Below are 21,873 nucleotides of genomic sequence, written 5' to 3'. Positions count from 1 at the left end.
GGGGGACGCCGGAGAGCCCTGCTTAGTTTCAATTCCCCACTTTTCTTAGATACTCCTCAATCCTGAGGGGAACGGGGAACAGACAAGAAAGAGAATAAAGTTTTGGAAAGTGAGGTTAATCATAAACTCGGCAGGAAAACTCAGTTTCAGTTTTCTCAGTTTTGAGGTAGACTCGGTTTCAGAAACCATAACTGCTAGGACCTCAGCACGTGACTGTATTTGCAGTCAGGGCCTTTAAAGATGTGACTAAGGTTAAGTGAGGTCATACAGATGGGCTCAAATCCTAAGAGAGAGAGACACCAGGGAGGGAAGACCGGCTGAGGACACAGGGAGACATTGGCTGTCTGCAGGCCTAGGGGAGAAGCCTCAGGAGAAACCAAACCTTCAGCACCTTGATCTTGGATTCTCGGCCTGCAAAACTATGAGAAAATCCATTTCTGTGGTTGCAGCCACCCGGTCTGGTACTTTGTTCAGGCAGCCCAAGCAGACCGAGACATTAGGTAATCTGACATTTGAGAATAAGGAGTGGCATTGACACCCACCAGGATGGGAGGGGTGAATTCCTGAGAAGGGTGGGTGGGTTCCTGGGTGACTGGTCAGGGAGCAGTTTCCTGATGCCGAAAATCTCATCACCCTGGTACAACCCTCGTTGTTCAGAAGTGTGTGGGCTTCTGGAGGCCATGACCACCATGTCTCCCTTCGGGGTTTGATGTTGGTGCAGCCTGGATCTGGGGTGAGTGGGTCCGACTCAGTTGTGTCCGACTCTGTGACCCTATGGACTGTAGCCCACCAGGCTCCTCTGTCCATGGAACTTTCCAGGCAAGAATACTGGAGGAGGTTGCCATTTCCTACTCCAGGGGATCTTCCCGAACCAGCGGTCGAACACACGTCTCCTGTGTCTTCTGCATTAGCAGGTGGATTCTTTATCATTGAGCCAGCTAGGGAGTGGGGGGAACCTGGATCTGGTAACAAGAGCTTTGAAACATCCGTGTGAGACCAAGCAATCTTGCTCATTCCCAGCATCCATTCCTTCCTTCCTTCAGTGTAAGTAATGCTCAGTGTAGGGTGCATTGTACCGGGTGAGGCAGTATCATTAACTCCTTTATCTCCAATATCACAACCCAAGGCTCAGTGAACTTTCTGCACCAAACAGTAACTATTTTCAGCTTTATAGCCATCCCTTCTATGTCTCTACTACACGGTTCTGCCTACATAGGGAAAGCAGCAGCCATGAGCACTATGTAAATAAATGGGCAGGGCTTTGCCCCAACAAAACTTGAAGGACACAGAAATTTAAATTTCTGTAGTTTTTACCTGTCATGAAATATTATTATCCTGGTGATTCTTTCCCAATCCTTTAAAAAATGTAAAAACCAGGACTTCCTGATGGTCCAGTGGTTAAGACTCCGTGCTCCCTATGCAGAGGACATGGGTTCAATCCCTAGTCGGGCAACTAGGGATTCCCAGAGAATCCTAGCGAACTTGAGATCCAGCAAGCCACATGATGTGGCCAAGAAAAAAATACAATTTAAAACAAAATCAAAAAAGTAAAAATAAAGCTTCCCTCGTGGTCCAGCGGTTAAGAATCTGCCTGCCAATGCAGGGGACATGGATTCAATCTCTGGTCTGGGAAGATTCCACATGCGAGGGAGCAACTACGCCCATGCACCACAACTACAGAAGCCTGGGCACCAAAAGTCCATGCTCAGCAACAAGAAAGGCCTCCACAGTAAGAAGCCCAAGCTCTGCAACTAGGGAAAGTCCTCTCACAGCAACAAAGACTCAGCACAGCCAAAAGAATTAAAAGTATAAAAAGAATTTTTAGCTTCTGGGCTATACAAAAACAGACCTTAAGGTTGTAGTTTGATGACCTTTATTTTAATTTTTCAAAAAATTCATCAAGCCAAATATGTAATAAAATGACCCAGAGTCTAACAGATTCATCAGGGTTCCTCTGTTTCCACCCCTTGTTGATGGATATGAGTCTTTTTTTTTTAAGATTTATTTGATTACATGTTTCTTCATTTATTTTTGGCTGGGCTTCCTGGGTCTTCCTTGCTGCACGAGGGCTTTCTCTAGCTGTGGTGATCAGGGGCTACTCTTTGTTGCAGTGCTCGTGCTTCTCTTTGCGGTAGCTTCTCTTGCTGTGGAACATGGGCTCCAGGCACCCGGGTCTCAGTAGTAGTGGACAGGGGCTTAGTTGCCAAGTGGCATGTAGGAATCTTCCTGGAGCAAGGGTCAAACCCATGTCGCCTGCATTGGCAAGCAGATTCTTAACCCCTGGACCACCAGGGAAGCCAGATGGATATGATTCTTGACATCATATCTGAGCTACAAAAATCGAAGTTAAGATGGGTTCCTTCCAATATTCACAACAGCCAAGATATGCAAACAACCTAAATGTCCACTAACAGATGAATGGATAAAGAACATGTGGCATACATACGCAATGGAAAACTACTCAGCCATGAATAAGAATGAAATAATGCCACTTGCAGCAACACAGATGGACCTAGAGATTATCATACTAAGGGAAGTAAAGCAGAAAGAGAAAAACAAATACTGTATGATATGACTTAAAAGTGGAATCTAAAATATGACACAAGTGAACTTAGCTGAGAAACAGAAGCAGACTTAGAGTACAGACTTGCTGTGCGCTTGTTGTCCAGGGGGAGGGAGAGGGTGGCAGGGATGGATTGGGAGTTCGGGATTAACAGATCTGGACCATTATAGATAGGATGGATAAACAACAAGGTCTTGCTGTATAGCATAAGGAACTATATTCAGTATCCTCTGATAAACCATAATGGGACAGAATATTTTAAAAAGAATATATCACACAAACTAACACAACAGGAATATCTCTGGTGGTCCAGTGGTTAAGAGTCCACCTTCCAATGCAGGGGACTCGGGTTCGATCCCTGGTTGGGGAGTTCAGGTTCCACATGCTGCAGGGCAACTAAGTCCACTTGCCACAACTAGACAGTACAGAAGCCTACTTTCTGCAGTGAAGACCCAGCACAGCCACAAACAAAAGCAAAACAAACCAAAAAAAGAAACACACACACATTGTAAATCAACTGTGGTGGTTGGTGGTTTAGTCACTAAGTCGTGTCCAACTCTTTGCAACCCCACAGACTGTAGCCCTCCAGGCTCCTCTATCCATGGGATTTCCCAGCCGAGAATACTAGAGTGGATTGCCATTTCCTTCTCCAGGGGATCTTCCTGACCCAGGGATCAAACTTAGGTCTCCTGCATTAAAGGCAGATTCTTTACTGACTGAGCCACCAGGGAAGCCTAAAATCAACTACATGTCAATTTTTTTTTTTCAAAATATGGCAGGACTTCCCTCGTGGTCTAATGGTTAGGGGTCTGCACCTCCACTGCAGGAGATGCAAGTTTGATCCATGGTCAGGGAACTAGGATCCCATACGCTGTACAGCATGGCCAAAAAAGAAGGGAAAAATAAGATTGGCTATTTCTGCAGGATGGGTAACTCCACCTCCACCCTGGAAAGTTGATTCTGGAATGAAAATATTCACTTAAATTCACTTTACCAGTTTACTCATCACTCAAGACTTGTGACTTGTGACCCAAATCTGCTTCTAAAGTTCTGGGAATGGAAATCTGATCCATGACTGTGGGGCTGCCTGTAAGGGCACAGATGGGAGCCAAGTCCCGGTGCGGTGTCCCTAACAAGCAGGAGAGAAGTGCCAGCTCTGCTCCTCCACTGGAAGCCTGGCTCATCCCTGTGGTTGCTAAAGTAGTGCTGGCAACCCCAGGCTTATCCTAGAGCACCAGCCGAGCTCCTCTGTGCTCCCCCAGGAGCAAAGCCCTAGGAGTGAGAGGACAGAGCTTGAGGGAGGAAATATCGCCAACCTCACAGTACAGCAAGTTCCCGGGACCACTGCCAGGACCAGCCAGTCTCCCAGGGATGCACAGAGAAAGAAGGGAGGCAGTATCAAGTCGGCGGGTGCATGCCCCAAACCAAGAAGCGCGTTTAAAACCTCCCTCTTTGGATAAACAGGGGCTTCCCAGATAGCACTAGAGGTAAAGAACTGAGACACAAGAGATGCGGGTTCAATCCTTGGGTCAGGAAGATCCCATGTAGAAGGAAATGGCAACCCACTCCAGGATTCTTGCTTAGAGAATTCCATGGACAGAGGAGCCTGGTGGGCTACAGTCCATTGGACCGCAGAGTCGGATACCACTGAGTGACTGAGCGCATGCGTAAACAACGAGATCCTACAGTATAGCGCAGGGAACTATACTGAATACCCAGTGAGAAACCATAATAGAAGAGAATATGAAAAAAAAGTCTGTGTATGTATTGAATATGTATTAATGAATATAACTGAATCACTCTGCCATACAGCAGAAATCAACACAATGTTGTAAATCAACTATGCATCAATTAAAGTAAGCTAAAAAGCAAAAACCTCACTCTACACTAAACGGGAGGTGAATCTCACCTCAGTTTAAAACAAAAACACTTTAAATGGAGATCTGGTCTAAAATTCATAGACTTCTTTTTTAATCTTACGGCGGCACAGAACAGCATGTGGGATCTTAGTTCCCTGACCAGGGATCAAACCGGGGAAGTTCCATAAAATTCACAGACTGTTTTAAAGAAGTGTTATTCTTTTCATGGGTACAGAGCTACTTACTGAAACTAAGTTGACCAGTTTTTCCATAGCAATACTCACCCTTGTCGATTAGATGGATGAGAAGGAGGTCGGGGCAGGTCAGCATCTTTCACAACTCTGCTATCTACTCATTTTACTTGTACTTCCTGGGCTGGGCACAGGATGAGCTGCGAACACTATAGCAGGAAAGACAAGTGTAAACAAATGCTTCTCCCTGGGACATCCAGCTGAAGCGTCCTAGGGTGTCCCTAGGGGTGCAGAGGGAGGAATGCTGAGGGGGTGGGGAGGACAGCAGCAGGGCTCCCCCAGGAGAGGAGGTGACATTTAAGGTTACTTTACACCAGGGAAAGGGAAAAGAATCCCAGGGAGAGGGTATGGCAAGTACAAAAGCATGGGGACATGACCGTGTCACATGGAAGAAGAATCTGGTGATGCTCCCAGGGTAGATTGTGGGGTTTTTTTTTCCCTCCACACCTCAAAGCATGTGGGAGGGCTTCCCAGGTAGCTCAAGTGTTAAAGAATCCACCTGCCAGTGCAGGAGGCACAGGAGACGTGGATTTGATCCCTGGGTCAGGAAGATCCCCTGGAGGGGGAAAGAGCAACCCACTCCAGTATTCTTGCCTGGGAAAACCCGTGGACAGAGGAGGCTGGCAGGCTACAGTCCATGGGGTCACAAAAGAGCTGGACCCAACTGAGCACACACACACACACACCACATGTGTGATCAGTTCCCGCATCAGAAATTGAGCCTCATGTCCCCTGCAATGTGAGCGTGGGGTCTCAACCACTGGACTGCCAGGGAAGCCCCGATGGATTTGGGCTTGCATTCAGCTGGCCACCTTAGGATGGGAATTCTGCAGAGTCAGGGTTGAGGGTGTGAGGCCTCTGCCAGACCCTCCAACACTGCTCCCAGGATGACTGAACTTAATGGATTAAACACTGTCTGGGATTCATCTGCATCTCCCCTACCAGCCCCATGTCATGCTGGACACTTCCCAGTAGGCCCCCGTGGCTTCTGGAATCCTCTGTGAGGATGAGGACATTTCTGGGCTGTGGGGACACACGTTCAGAGGGAACCAGGAGCTGGTCCCCTGAGAGTCACTTTGATGGAGAGATGCCCAGCCACCACCCCCCTCAGGGACATTCTGAGCTTCGTCCCATTCACTCTCGCTGGGGTACCCTCAGGGTCTGGCCCCACATCCCCACGTGAGTAACAGCTCCTTGGCACCCCATTTCCTTCTTCTCCCTGCTCACCTCTCTGCCCCACCTGTGAACACCTCCCACACCGACTGGCCCAACCCAGGGCCTTCTCACAGGCCCTAATTTGAGGAAAAGCAAAGGTAAACATGTATGGATGTGAGAGTTAGACTATAAAGAAAGCTGAGCATTGAAGAATTGATGCTTTTGAATTGTGGTGTTGGAGAAGACTCTTCAGAGTCCCTTGGACTGCAAGGAGATCCAACCAGTGCGTCCTAAAGGAAATCAGTCCTGAATATTCATTGGAAGGACTGATGCTGAAGCTGAAACTCCAATACTTTGGCCACCTGATGTGAAGAGCTGACTCATTGGAAAAGACCCTGATGCTGGGAAAGATTGAAGGAAGGAGGAGAAGGGGATGACAGAGGATGAGATGGTTGGATGGCATCATGGACTCAACGGACATGAGTTTGAGTAAACTCCAGGAGTTGGGAGGCCTGGCATGCTGCAGTCCATGGGGTCACAAAGAGTTAGACTTGATTGAGCGACTGAACTGAACTGAACTGAAAGGCAAACATAAATTTCCCCTTTAGTTCTTTTTTTTCTTTTTGGCTGTGCCAGGTGTTAGTTGTGGCATGTTGGGATCTAGTTCCCTGACCAGGGATCGAATCCAAGACAACATGAATTGGGATCACGGAGTCTTAACCACCGGACCAGTATGGAAGTCCCTCCCCTTTGGTTCTTTCTGGATCACAAAGGTGGCATAAATTCAAACTCCAGACTCACATGAAGGCAGGCCTGTGGGCACAAGTTTTCAGAGGAGCTCTTTTCCTCTTCCTCCTTGAGTCCAGATGAACAGACAAGTTTCATCCCCTGATTTTACTGGCAGTTATGTTAAAATCCTGGCTTCCCAGGTGGCTCTGGTGGTAAAGAACCCGCCTGTCAATGCAGGAGATGTAAAAGATGCAGGTTTGATCCCTGTGTTGGGAAGATCTCTTGGAGAAGCGCACGGCAACCCATTCCATATTTTTGCCTGGAGAATCCCATGGACAGAGGAGCCTGGAGGTCTGCAATCCATAAGGTCACGAAGAGTTGGACATGACTGAATCGACTCAACACACACGCATATGTTAAAATCCACCTTCACGGAGGTGCTGGGCCCTAGGGGGTCCCCTGCACCCTTATTTCTTCAACCTCCTCATGTCAAACATTCTGACTGTAAAGTTTGGCCAACTATTGAAGGGTAGCCATGATTCCCTCTTGATAGACCCCTGGAGATTTCTCAACATTTTATGGAAAACAATATGGCAGTTTCTCAAAGAATTAAAAATAGAACCACATGATCCATCAATTTTACTTCTGTGGAATGCCCCAGAGAACTGAAAGTTGTCTGCATTTTAAACAGGCATTTATGTATACACCCAAATTCAGAACAATTTCATTCACAAAAGCCAAAAGGTAGAAGCAACCCAAGTGACCATCAGTGTATAAACAGGTAAACAGAATATGGTACCGACACACAAAGGACTATCATGTAGCCTTCAAAAAGAAGGACCAACAAAAACAACCAACCCTGAGGACACGATGCTGAGTGAAATACACCAGTCGGAAAAAGGCAAATGCTGCACGATTTCATGTATGCAGAGTACTTGCGCTGTGCTGTGTTCAGTCACTCAGTTGTGTCTGATTCTGTGACCCCATGGACTGTAGCCTGCCAGGCTCCTCTGTCCATGGGGATTCTCCAGGCAAGAATAATGGAGTGGGTTGCCATGCCCTCCTCCAGGAGATCTTCCCAACCCAGGGATCAAACTCGTGTCTCCTGCATTGCAAGTGGATTCTTTACCGTCTCAGCCACCAGGGAAGTCCATGAATACTGGAGTGGGTAGCTTCTCCCTTCTCCAGGGGATCTTCCCGACCCAGAAATTGAACTGGGGTGTCCTATATTGCAAGTGGATTCTTTACCAGCTGAGCTACCAGGGAAGTCCATACAAAGTACTTAAGAATAGTCAAATTCATAGGCAAAAAGTAGAAGAGTGGTTACCACGGGCTCTGGGGGTGAATGGAGAGTTAGTGTTTAGTGGGGACAAAATTTCTGTTTTGGCAGAACTTCCCTGATTGTCCAGTGGCTGGGACTCTGTGCTCCCAAGACAGGGGACCCAGGTTCGATCCCCAGTTGAGGGATTAGATTCCACATGGGGCAACTAAGAGTTCCCATGCCACAGCTCAACATCCTGCATGCTGCAACTAAGATTCAGCACAGTCAAATAAATAAATACATAAAATATTTTGAGGGCTTCCCTGGTGGTACTGGCGGTATGGGCTTCCCTGGTGGCTCAGCTGGTAAATAATCCACCTGCAGTGCAGGAGACCTGGGTTCAATTCTTGGATTGGGAAGATCCCCTGGAGAAGGGAAAGGCTGCCCACTCCAGTATTTTGGCCTGGAGAATTCCATGGACTGTATAGTCCATGGGGTCACAAAGAGTCAGACACGACTGAATGACTTTCACTTTCCCTGGTGGTCCAGTGGTTAAGAATCCACTTGTCAATTCAGGGGACATGGATTCAATCCCTGCTCTGGGAAGTTCTCACATGCCATGAAGGAACTAAGCCTGCGAGCCACAGCTACTGAAGCCCGAGTGCCTAATAGCCTGCACTCTGCAACAAGAGAAACCACTGCAATGAGAAGCTCACATACCGCAACGAAGAGTAGCCGCCCCACCTCACTGCAACTAGAGAAAGCCCGTGCACAGCACTGAAGATCCAGTGCAGTCAAAAATAAATAAATAAATAAACTAAAAATGTAAGATGATAAAAGTATTTTTTAAAAAGACCATATACAAAAATATAAATATTTTTTAAAAGGGTTTATTAAAATTTTTTTTAAATAAATGAATCAGAGAATAACTGATTTTATGTTTTTAAAGTTCTCCTTTGTGCTTCATCTTGATGTGGAGTTTTGCAGCAAGGGGTGCTTTTCAGGATCTCAAATCAGTTGTATTTCCAGAAACACAGGCTCTGGGACCAAAGCATGAAGGGCCTGCAAGATCCCCTCAGCATCCCCATCAGCATCCCCTTCATGGTCTTGTAAATGCTGTCAGAGAGCCTGCATCTCCCTGAGTGTGTGGTTCAGCCATGTCTGCACTGCTACACTCATGGAGCTTGAATTAGTGAAGTTCTAGGATGTATTCAGAGTGTAGGTTGCTGCAGGACAATCCCCAGACTAGGGGTGTGGGTGGGGTAAAACCAGATCCTGAAGTCCATGTCTGTGCACACAGCCTGTCTGGCCTGGTGCTGACCTGGCATCTCCCCTCCCCTTCTGACAAGACTCCAGCCACCCAGGCCTCCTTGTTCCAGTTTCTCACAAATCCAAGCTCACTCTCACCTCAGAGCCTTTGCACCTGCTGTGTCGCTGGTGGGGACACTCTACCCAGGCTCTCACACGTCTAGCTCCTTTGCATCCTCCACATCTAGCCTAATACCACTTCTGCAGACAGGCCTTCCCTGACCATCCTCTCTGAAATGAATGTTAGATACTTAAAACAATTTACCATCACAGCACCCCACTTGTTTCCTTCATGGAGTGGGACACGAGGTAATAATTTAACTTCACGGACCATTTGATCCTTTGTTTATTCACAGTCACCTCTGCTGGAATTTGAGCTCTGTGATGGGTGGGGACCATTTCTTTTTCTTATTTGAGTTCCTAGTGCCCAGATCAGAAGGAATTCAGGTAGAAGTTATGTAAAAAAAAAAAAAAAAAAAAAATCACAATGACTCCATTAAGCCCCGAACCGATCTTTTTTTTTTTTATTTTTTTCATTTATTTTTATTAGTTGAAAGTTAATTACTTTACAATATTGTAGTGGTTTTTGCCATACATTGACATGAATCAGTCATGGATTTACATGTGTTCCCCATCCCGATCCCCCCTCCCACCTCCCCCCCCATCCCATCCCTCTGGGTCTTCCCAGTGCACCAGCCCTGAGCACTTGTCTCATGCATCCAACCTGGGCTGGTGATGTTTCACCCTTGATAGTATACTTGTTTCAATGCTATTCTCTCAGAACATCCCACCCTCGCCTTCTCCCACAGAGTCCCAAAGTCTGTTCTGTACATCTGTGTCTCTTTTTCTGTTTTGCATATAAGGTTATTGTTACCATCTTTTTAAATTCCATATATATGTGTTAGTATACTGTAATGGTCTTTATCTTTCTGGCTTACTTCACTCTGTATAATGGGCTCCAGGTTCATCCATCTCATTAGAACTGATCCAAATGAATTCTTTTTAATGGCTGAGTAATATTCCATGGTGTATATGTACCACAGCTTCCTTATCCATTCGTCTGCTGATGGGCATCTAGGTTGCTTCCATGTCCTGGCAATTATAAACAGTGCTGCGATGAACACTGGGGTGCACCCGAACCGATCTTATACCTAGAAAACAACCTGCGGGTGACAATGTCCTTCTTTTTATTTATTTATTTATTTTTGGCTACACTGGGTCTTCACTGCTATATGCAGGCTTTCTCTAGTGGTAGGGAGCAGGGACTACTCTTTGTTGCGGTGCTCAGGCTTCTCATTGCAGTGGCTTCTCTGGTTGCAGAGCACAGGCTCTAGGAACTGTGGGCTCGGTTATCGTGGCTCCCAGGCTCTAGAGCACAGGCTCAGTAGTGGTAGCGCACAGGCTCAATTGCTCTGCGGCATGTGGGATCTTCCCAGATCAGGGATTGAACCTGTATCTCCTGCATGGGCAGGCAGACTTTTTACCACTGAGCCACCTGTGAGAGACAGTATGCGTGGGGGAGATTCTGAACAACCTGGTGAAGTAAGTACTATAAGCCTCGTTTTATAAAAGAGGAAAGTCAGATAACTCAACCCAAGTTATACAGCCCGTTAAGTAGCACGACACACAGTGACGTGCTCAGCTGTTACTAACTTTGATGGTCACGGCCATGGCAGCCAAAGTCCTTCTGGTAAGAACCCAGTCTGTCTTCCTTCCCTACCCCTGCGTTCCTCCCCCTTCACTGGTAACAGATTTACCAGTCAGCACAAAGAGGAGTGATCAGTGGGAAGGTGGCTTACAGGTCAGGGAGAAAGAATGGGGATGCATTCTGCTGAGAGTCCCTAATCCAGTCCTGGGAGGGTTGGAACATGGACTCTGGAGCTCAACTACCTTGGTTCAAAACCTCTGTGCCTCGGTCTCCTCCTCTGTAAAATGGGAACAAGAAGAGCAGTCTTCACCTCACAGGATCTGGGGACAGTTGAATGAGTCCACACAAGACCAGGTGCTTTATAAAGGTTAGCTAGGGGACTTCCCTGGAGGCCCAGTGGTGAAGACTCTGTACTCCCAATGCAGGGGGCCTAGGTTCGACCTGTGGTCAGCGAACGAGATCCCATATGCCGCAACTGAGACTTTCATGCCACAACTAAAGATCCCACATGCCACAACTAAGACCTGGCATAGACAAACAAATTTTTAAAATACATATTAAAAAAAATAAAGGTTAGTTAGGATCCTGGGTTGTTTTTTAAGAACTGCCACCTCCCCCTGACCTGGGCCCAGGGCAGCAGCCCCGCTCGGCCCCTGCTTAGACTGTGAGACTGCCAGGCTTGCAACCAGAGCCAGCTCCCTGGGAGGACTGCAAACATGGGATAATTTCCAGGAGCTAATGAATCCTTCAAGCCCTGGAATTGCTGGCACATCACCCCTTTGGCCTCTGAAGCATGCCTTGGTTCCACCTCCCTGGGCAAGTAGGCCCAGGACAAAAGCCCATTGAGAAGTGACCATCAGAGCCCGAAGGATAATCCAAGGATACACGGGCACCTGTGCCCCCCTGCACGTCTGCAGGGACCTGCTGGGACTCCCAGCCCTGCTCCCATATCCCCCACCTACCAACTCCCTGAGGTCCCACAGGAAGCCAGAGAGAGCAGTTTTCCCCCCAATTTTGTCAATTACAACTGAGCTGAAACTGCATCGAGATAAAGAGCTCTTCTCTCAGCTTCTCCAAGGGGAGTTCTCAGCGCATTTCTCCCGTTTGCTTACATGGGTGAAGGATTTCACAAAAGGGTGACGGGGTCCCCACTGGGCTCTGACATTTGTGGTCATCAGTGTTAATGTTGAGATGAGCACCCAGGCTCTAGGTCATCTACGTTGGGTCCACACTTTTTTTTGGCCATGTCACGCAGTTTGTGGGATTTTAGTTCTCTGACTTAGTTCATTACCCGTGAATCATCAGGTCTCCAAGAGACTGAAGCCCCAGGCATGCAGGACTCTCAAAAGTTTAGCCCCTAAAGATGCCTTCTGCTATGCTCAGCTCTGCAACAGAGTAGGGGGCAAATCAGTATTAGTTGCATGAATGAATGAATGAGTAGTGTCTGCCTTGTCTCTCCTTCCTGCTCAGCCCAACTCTTCAGTGGTTGGAAGTTGCTTTGTGTCTAGACACCGTCGCCTCTCCCTGGGATGGCTGCATCCATGTTGATACTCCTGGCCCAGCATCCCTCAGAGGTCAGCACAGTCAGTCTCAGGTACTAAGTTGAGGAGAACAAGAACCTCTCCCCAGTTCAGAGCCCCACCCTGTGGACAAGAACCCAGACCGCACTTCTCACAGTCTCTCACTTAACAGCCTTTGCAACTGCCAGCCACCCCCACCAATCAGTGTAGCTTAAATCCTTATGGGTTTATAGTCTTACTGGTGGCTCAGAGGGTAAAGAGTCTGCCTGCAATGTAGGAGACCCAAGTTCGACCCCTGGGTTGGGAAGATCCCCTGGAGAAGGAAATGGCAACCCACTCCAGTATTCCTGTCTGGAAAATCCCATGGACAGAGGAGCCTGGCAGGAGTTTGCAGAGTCAGACATGACTGAAGCGACTTAGCATGCACATATGCGTGTTTACTGGCAGCTTCTATGACCAAGGGACAATTAGCTTATGTAATCCTCACCACAACCCTGAAAGGCAAGCACTATCATTATTTTTTTGTTTGTTTATTTTCTTTTTGGCTGCACTACTTGCCGTGTGGGACCTTAGTGTCCTTACCAGGAATCGAATCTGTGTCCCCTGAAGTGGAAGCATGGAGTCTTAACCACTGGACTGCCCGGGAATTCCCAGCAGGCACTATTATTGTCCATCTCCTCTTTATAGTTGGGAAACACATGCTCAGAGAGGTTAAGTGACTTGCCCAAGGTTCTGGCATTTGAACCCACATGGCCTGACTCCAGGGTGAGTATGGTTATCTTCTGCCCCCTCTTGTTAATAAAGCATTCCCGTTCTGTAGGCAGGGTAGCTTGCTAAACCTCTCCTAAGCTCAGTTTGCTCATCTGTAAAATGGGTATAATAAGAAGACATGGCTTGATGGGAGGATTAAATGAGGTAGCACTGGACCTGACTGGCATTCCAAAGAATAGTAAGGAGAGATAAGAAAGACTTCCTCAGTGATCAATGCAAAGAAATAGAGGAAAATAATAGAATGGGAAAGACAAGAGATCTCAAGAAAATTAGACATACCAAGGGAACATTTCATGCAAAGATGGGCTCAATAAAGGATAGAAACAGTATGGACCTAACAGAAGCAGAAGATTTTAAGAAGAGGTGGCAAGAATACACAGAAGAACTGTACAAAAAAGATCTTCATGACCCAGATAACCATGATGGTGTGGTCACTCACCTAGAGCCAGACATCCTGGAATGTGAAGTTCAGTGGGCCTTCAGAAGCATCACTATGTACAAAGCTAGTGGAGGTGATGGAATTCCAGTTGAGCTATTTCAAATCCTAAAAGATGATGCTGTGAAAACGCTGCACTCAATATGCCAGAAAATTTGGAAAACTCAGCAGTGGCCACAGGACTGGAAAAAGTCAGTTTTCATTCCAATCCCAAAGAAAGGCAATGCCAAACAATGTTCAAACTACCACACAATTGCACTCATCTCACATGCTGACAAAGTAATGCTCAAAATTCTCCAAGTCGGGCTTCAATAGTATGTGAACCAAGAACTTCCTGATGTTCAAGCTGGTTTTAGAAAAGGCAGAGGAACCAGAGATCAAATTGCCAACATATGTTGGATCATAGAAAAAGGAAGAGAATTCCAGAAAAACATCTACTTCTGCTTTCTTGACTATGCCAAAGCCTTTGACTGTGTGGATCACAACCAACTGGAAAATTCTTCAAGAGATGGGAATACCAGACCACCTTATCTGCCTCCTGGGAAATCTGTATGCAGGTCAGGAAGCAACAGTTAGAACTGGATATGGAACAACAGATTGGTTCCAAATTGGAAAGGAGTACATCAAGGCTGTATATTGTCACCCTGCTTATTTAACTTATATACAGAGCACATCATGTGAAATGCCAGGCTGGATGAAGCACAAGCTAGAATCAAGATTGCAGGGAGAAATATCAACAACCTCAGATATGCAGATGGCACCACCCTTATGGCAGAAAGTGAAGAGGAACTAAAGAGCCTCTTCATGAAAGTGAAAGAAGGGAGTGAAAAAGCTGGCTTAAAACTCAACATTCAAAAAACTAAGATCATGGCATCCAGTCCCATCATTTCATGGCAGATAGATGGGGAAACAATGGAAATTTGGGGGCTCCAAAATCACTGCAGATGGTGACTGCAGCCATGAAATTAAAAGATGCTTGCTCCTTGGAAGAAAAGCTATGACCAACCTAGATAGCATATTAAAAAGCAGAGACATTTGCTGGCAAAGGTCTATCTAGTCAAAGCTATGGTTTTTCCAGTAGTCATGTATGGATGTGAGAGTTGGACCATCAAGAAGGCTGAGCACTGAAGAACTGATGCTTTTGAACTGTGGTGTTGGAGAAGACTCTTTAGAGTCCCTTGGACTGCAAGGAGGTCAAACCAGTCAATCCTAAAGGAAATCAGTCCTGGGTGTTCATTGGAAGGACTGATGCTGAAGCTGAAAGTCCAATACTTTGGCCACCTGATGCGAAGAATTGATTCATTTGAAAAGACCCTGATGCTGGGAAAGATTGAAGGCAGGAGGAGAAGGGGATGACAGAAGATGAGAAGGCTGGATGGCATCACCAACTCGATGGACATGACTTTGAGGAAGCTCCAGGAATTGGTGATGGACAGGGAAGACTGGCGTGCTGCAGTTCATGGGGTCGCAAAGAGTCACAACACAAATGAGCGACTGAACTGAACTGAACTGGCTGGTGTAAATGATCTTGCTGTTGTCGCACTCAAGACTCTGTAACTTCAGGCAAAGTCCTTAGCTTGGCCACTTGGGTGGAATACCCACCTCCCAACCTTGATGGGAGGATGAAGTGAAACACTACTCCACTATCCCTCAACCATCATTCTAAATTCCAAAATGCCCTGAAAATCAGAGGCTAACTCCCTTGGCAGCCAAACCTGACCTGGATCTGGATCTGCCTCTTTTGGTGGCAGACTCTGACCTTGCTGGATCACGAGGCTATTTACACAATGTTTTTTTTTTTTTTTTCTTCTTTTTTTATTAAACTTTATTAAAGTATAATTTAAAATAAAATTATATATCTAAAGTGTATACTTTGACGAGATTTAATCACAGCATATACCAATATAATCACCATACATTCACAATAGAAAGCATTTCAGTCATCTTATTTGTTTTAATATTTATTTATTTGACTGTGCCGGATCTTAGTTGTGGCATGTGGGATCTTTAGTTGGGGAATGTGAGATCTAGTCCCCTGACCAGGAATGGAACCTGGGCCCCCTGTTACTGGGAGTCTTACCCACTGGACCTCCGGGGAAGTCCCTCCACCATCTTAAAAAGTTCCATTTACACAGTGTTTTTTAATCCCACACAGTGTGGCTATTCAAAACTGTTATGTTCCTGTGGATGGACTGCTGCCCTGGGCCTGGAGTGTCATCTAGCATGCAATGAATGGACTGTCCGATGTCTCTAAAATCGTCAGAACAACCCAGACTTATGAAACACACTGAGGTTTTAGATAAAGAGTTGTTTATAGCATCCTCTGCACAAGGCTGGCATATAGCAGGTGATCAGCAAATAATCCTCCTCTCTTCTTCATGTCCTTAACTCCTCTTTAAAGCCCACTCTGCTCTTCTAAATCAGAAACAAGAGTTCTTGTGCATTTCAAAGGATGTAAATAGATAGTGATGCAAATTCTGGTAAAAACTACTGTGTTTTCAGTGCTGATCACGGGTAGGGCTCTAAAACCATCATATGTCCTACCTCTGACCATGCAACTGGGTGGTTAATCGCATTCTCTTTGTTCAAATTCCAGCTTAGTCAGTTACTAGCAAGGCATGCTGTGTGACTGCTCTACCCCATGACACAGTAAATGGGGATGCAAATCATAGCTCCAACCGAAAGGGTCCCAGAAAGACTCAGAACGATGTCTGGCACATAATAAGTGTTAGCAGAATTATTATGATTATCATTATTATTTTAACATTTATTTATCTGACCACGTCGTGTCTCAGTCTCTGCCCTTGGCATCTTTGTTGCGGCACAGGCTCAATAGTTAACAGTATGTGTGACCTTAGTTTCCAGACCAGAGATCGAACCTGAGTCTTCTGCGCTGGAAGGCAGATTTTGAACCAGTGGGCCACCAGGGAAACCCCCAGATTTATTCTGAACCCCCACTCTGAAGTATGTCCCTTAACTAGCCTTGTTAAATAGGTGGGGTGACATGGGGAGATTAAGTAACTTGGCAGTTGGGCAACACAGCCCTATGCTCCACTGCCTCTCAGAATTTGGGACAAAGGGAAGAGTGGGAGAGGGGGAGGAGTGAAGAAAAAGGGCATCATCCACCCCGGCAGTGCCTGCCCAGCCGGACAGACCATCCAGTCAAGTTCCAAGTTTTATTCCAAACATATCGGGAACAATCTGGGCCTCCCAGAACTGACCTTTTACCTAAGGTGCTTTCCTTTTAAGAAACCGTCAGGAAAACGTGGGGGTAGGGACAAAGCTCACAAAACGTTTGAAAAAACAGGTTCCAGCCTGGTGGACAAGGAGAGAGAGAGCCACTGGCAGTGGATTATTCTTGCCAGAGCCAGAACAACACAGCCTTTCATCACCAAGAAGGCTTGGCTTTGCAGAGCCTCATTAGGCTGTAACCGGAAACCCGGCTCAGGCTGGGGGTAGTAAAGAGAAAGGAAAGGAGGAAGAGAGGCCTGCGGGGTGTGTGTCCTTTGCCCCCAATCGCATCACCAGCCCCTGTTTCCCTCCAGCCGCCAGACAGACACAGGCCTTTCAGCATTTGTGGGGATTTGGGGCCTCCAGTATTCTTGCCTGGAGAATCCCATGGAGAGAAGAGTCTGGTGGGCTGTAGTCCATGGGGTTGCACAGAGTCAGATACAACTGAAGCGACTTAGCATGAAAGCACAGGGCCCATCCCAGCCTTAGGCTCTGCAAAACTGAAATGTTCCTTACAATTTCCTGCAAAGAAATGAAATCTCAGTCACAGAGACTGAGTCCATGTGACGCAACTACTGAAGCCCTTGCGCCTAGAGCTTGTGCTCTGCAACAAAAGAAGCCATGGCAATGAGAAGCCGTAGCACCGTAACTAGAGAAAAGCCTGCGCAACAATGAAGACCCAGCGCAGCTATACATAAGTAAATAAATAAAAATGAAATCCCAGCCCCTGGGGGGTAGGATGAGTGGTGGAATGTTTTTCTAATGCTATCCCTTTTGCAGAAAAACAAAGATTAAAGAAGCAATTAGAGGTCTGACAGTCAGAGGAAGAAAGCAAAAAGAAACAGGTTCATAAGTCAGCAGGAAGGTTCAGGCCCTTTAAAACCAATACCTCAGGTTTGGTTACCAAAAACCCAAACAAGCCTCTCCTCCAGACCCCGCCAAGTCTGGGAGTAGTTCATGTCTGAAATTCAGCAATGTCTAAGTGGATCTCTCGGTGTAACCATCTGTCTGCCCTTTCTCGTTTCTAAACTTGATATGATCTTCACATACACATATATGTAGCCTGTCTTACTTTGCTTTTCTTTTTGATTAATATTATTCAGAAATAATTTACATACAATAAAATGCACCCATTTTAAGTGTAAGTTTTTTGAGTTTTGACAAGTGTATATACCCTGACCAGAATACAGAACATTTTCATCACCCCAAGAAGTTCCTCTGGCCTCTTTGTCATTAACTCCCTTCCCAGCCCCTAGTTCAGCCCTAGCCCCAGGCATGTACTGATCTGTTCTCTGTCACTAAAGGTTAGTTTTGTTTTTTTCTAGAATTTCTCATATAGAATCCTGTGGCCTTCCCTGGTGGCTCAGATGGTAAAGAATCTGCCTGCAATGCAGGAGCCTCGGGTTCAATCCCTGGGTTGGGAAGATCCCCTGGAGAAGGGAATGGCTACCCACTCTGCTATTGTTGCCTGGAAAACTCCATGGACAGAAGAGCCTGGCGGGCTACAGTCCATGGGGTTGCAAAGAGTCGGACACGACTGAGACTAACACTTTCACACTTTTCATAGAATCATGTACTCCTTCCTGCCTGGCTCCTTTATTGTTGTTGGGGTTTTCTGATGCTATTGTAAATAATTTTTTTAAATTTCATATTCAGATTGTAGCTAGCAAAAGAAGTATTTCTTTTTTTGTATACTGACCTTGTCTCCTTTGATCTTGCTAAATTTACTGATTAGTTCTAGCAGTTGTTATATAGATTCCTTAGGATTTCCTAGTAAACTATTACATCATCTATGACTAAAGATGTCTTCCTTTACAATCTTTATGCCTTTTCTTTCTTTTTTTTGTCTTACTGCACTGTGACCTCAGGTACCACTTTGAATAAATGGTAAGAGTAAATTTCTTTTCTTGTTGCCCATCTTAGGGGGACAGGCATGCAGATTTATGCCAAAAATTATGATGTCAGCTGTAGGTTTATTGTGACACCTTTCATTCCTTGCTCCAGTTTGCTAAGAACTTTTTTCAGGAATGAGTATTCTGTACTATCAAATGTCTTTTTTTTCCTAAATTTTTGGCCACACCCGGAGGTATGTGGGGTCTTACTTCTCCAACGAGGTACCCTCTGCATTGGAAAGCGGGGTCTTAATCACTGGACTGCCAGGGAAGTCCCTCAAGTGCTTTTTCTGAACAGAGTCAATGCTCAATAAAAACGTATTGAAAAAATGAACCAGATAGCTTCTTTTCCTTGACGTGGAAATCAAATGATGTATGCATACATGCATTTCAACATATTGTCAGAAATTTATTTCTCTCTGAAAATGTCCCAGCCTTCACTCCCACCAACACATACACCAGGGAATGAATGCTGCTGTGTTGTTGTTGTTCCATCATGTCCTACTCTTTGCAACTCCATTGACTGTAGCATCCCAGGCTCCCCTGTCCTTCACTATCTCCCGGAGTTTGTTCAAATTCATGTCCATTGAGTCAGGGATGCTGTCCAACCATCTCATCCTCTGCTGCCCTCTTCTCCTTTTGCCTTCATCTTCCCCAGCATCAGGGTCTTTTCCAATGAGCCAGCTCTTTGCATCAGGCCAAAGTATTGGAGCTTCAGCTTCAGCGTCAGTCCTTCCAATGAATATTCAGGGTTTATGTCCTTTAGGATTGACTGGTTTGATCTTCTTGCAGTCCAAAGGACTCTTAAGAGTCTTCTCCAGCACCACAATTGGAAAGAATCAACTCTTTGGCGCTCACCCTTCTTTTTGATCCAACTCTCACATCTATACAAGACTACTGGAAAAACCATAGCTTTGACCGTATGTACCTTTGTCAGCAAAGTGAGATCTCAGCTTTTTAATATGCTGTCTAGGCTGAACAGTGAAGACCAGGAGAAAGAAGCACTCCATTGGGTGACTTCACAGAGAAGGTGATTTCTGAGCTGGTTTCAGAAGGTCCAGAAGGAGTCTGGCCAACTGAGGAAGAAGACATAGTAAGCAACAGCATGTTCCAAATCAGGGAGGCATGAAAGGTTGTTGCATCATCCACTAACTAGCTGAGTGACCTTGGGCAAATCTACCCTGCTTATCCATAAAAGGGAAGGAAAACAAGAGGGCTGCCATACAGTGTGAGTATCCAATGAGATGAATACAGAAAGACCTTGGGAAAACTCTAACATGAAGGCAGCATTACTATTAACAAGGGGATGGGGAAGCCTGTTTATGTGTTGCTAGTGGTAAAGAATCTGCCTCCAAAGCAGGAGGCATAAGAGATGTGAGTTTGATTCCTGGGCAGAGAAGATCCCCTGGAGAAGGGCGTGGCAATCCATTCTAGTATTCTTGCCTGGAGCATTCCCTGGACAGAAGAGCCTGGTGGGCTACAGTCCATAGGATCGCAGTCAGTCAGACAGGACTAAAGCAACTGGGCACACACACACACTTATGTGTCTGGCACAGACTAGACTGACAGTGCTTAGGGAAAGAGAAGGAGGCAGGATGCTTCTATGGGTGAGAAGCCTGGGTTCCAGCCTCAGACACCTGTGTGAGAAAGCAGCCAAGATGGAGGGTTGTGCTCCAAGAATGTATCTCCTTGGGTTTAGAATCTCACCAGGATGGGAACAGCTTCCTCCTGGTTAACATGATTGTATTACCTGTTTTCTACACATGCCTCATAAACCATCTTCAGCTAAAACGAACATTGACTTTCTGAGCAACTGAATCAAGGGATTTGAGAGATCCAGGAAGCAGGAAGAAACAGCTTTCTTTTTTTCCTTGCTGCCTCATTTCCTTCTTCCCTTATTTCTCCCCATATATGGAGCACTGATGTGATTTTTCTTCCTCCTAGGGGGAGTAATGGCTTTAATATGCAGTAGTCACCGTATTTGTATTCTGGATGGCTGCTCTTAAGACTTGTTTTTAAAGAGCCCCAGCAATCAAATACCTAGCTCCTGTGTTTGCACACAATTTCCCTTCTGCCTAAGCTCTCACTGTGTTTACACACAGGACAGCTAGCAGCCTGGTCTGGTTGAGGTACTGCTTTTAGCAGCCCTGGGAGATTGAAAACAAAGTGTTGGTATAGTCTGTACCTGGTGCCTCTGGAGGGGGATGAGAGTGGAGGGCAACCAGCTAAAGGGATGAAAGGGTGGCTTGTGACAGGTGGAAGATTTTTGCTGCAAGAGACAGGAAGACTTGAAACCAGCGGGCGCAGTGGAAGGAACACAGAGAGGGAGATGACTCTGGGAGAATTCCAAGGACAGAAGTGCCTGGTGGGCTGAGGAGAGAGAGAGAGGAGTTGAAAGTAATAGGAAAGTTATTGGCATTGGTGGCTGTGCAGATGGTGGCATCATCTTCTTCCAGGACAGGAAATACAAGAGGCAGACAGGTTTGGGGGAGGGGAAGAATGAAGTGAGGAGTCCTATTCAGGACCATCATTCATTATTTTCTTAGGCATATACCTTGGTATCTGCCAAGGGGCAGACACCTTCTCAGGGAAAACCCTGAATGAAAGGAACAAAATCCCTGCACTCCTGAAGCTTACACTCCAGGGGCGGAAGGACAATTTACACAAATAAAACGACAAAAAAACTGCAGAAGCCTATGTGAGGAAATTAGATAGAGTCACGAGGTAGAATGTACAGCAAACGGGGGCAAGGGAAGGCCTGCGTGAGCGTGGAGACTTGGAGTTAAGTTGTCAGGTTAAGTTTGACGATGACCCAAGGACACACAAATAGAGAAACAACAGCTCGGATACAGAAACTTGGAGTTCATACGTCTGGGCTGGACATGATCAGAAAAGAGACCAAAAAGCTATTTCTAGAAAAATCAAAGAAACACAAAATGATACCACTGGGAGTTAAAGCTGTTTGGATCTTGTTTTTCCCCTATAAACTGCGTGATAAGCACAGAGCTTGAATTGTCATACGTAATTTATATACTTTTTTACACACTTTAAGTATCACAGAGTAAACGGCTATAAAAATGAATAAAGGCCAGGCTCACGGTCTCGCTGGGTTCCGCCAATCCCAGTTTCTAAGCCTCCCGGATCAGAGACCAGGCAGCTTTAGCCGGTTCTCACTCCAAGCGCATTGGCTCCCGCGGCTCCCACCCTTCTCTCCCTCGCGGGCTGCGCAGTCGCTCCGCCCAGGTCCGC

At 46.2% G+C, this 21,873-nt stretch overlaps 1 long non-coding RNA gene across 1 annotated transcript; it reads right to left on the bottom strand.

The window, feature by feature from the left end:
* Positions 1-2,214: 2,214 nt before the first annotated feature.
* Positions 2,215-21,822, bottom strand: LOC136169916 (uncharacterized). Its single transcript, XR_010663463.1, has 3 exons — positions 21,723-21,822; positions 4,707-4,822; positions 2,215-2,331 (listed from the first exon to the last, which is right to left on the bottom strand). It is a non-coding gene; the product is annotated as an uncharacterized lncRNA (long non-coding RNA).
* Positions 21,823-21,873: the final 51 nt, after the last annotated feature.

Source organism: Muntiacus reevesi, chromosome 5 (assembly GCF_963930625.1).
Source record: "Muntiacus reevesi chromosome 5, mMunRee1.1, whole genome shotgun sequence".
NCBI classification, from domain to species: Eukaryota; Metazoa; Chordata; class Mammalia; order Artiodactyla; family Cervidae; genus Muntiacus; species Muntiacus reevesi.
The sequence above is the reverse complement of the archived record's forward strand: the minus strand, read 5'-3'. Positions and strand labels throughout refer to the sequence as shown.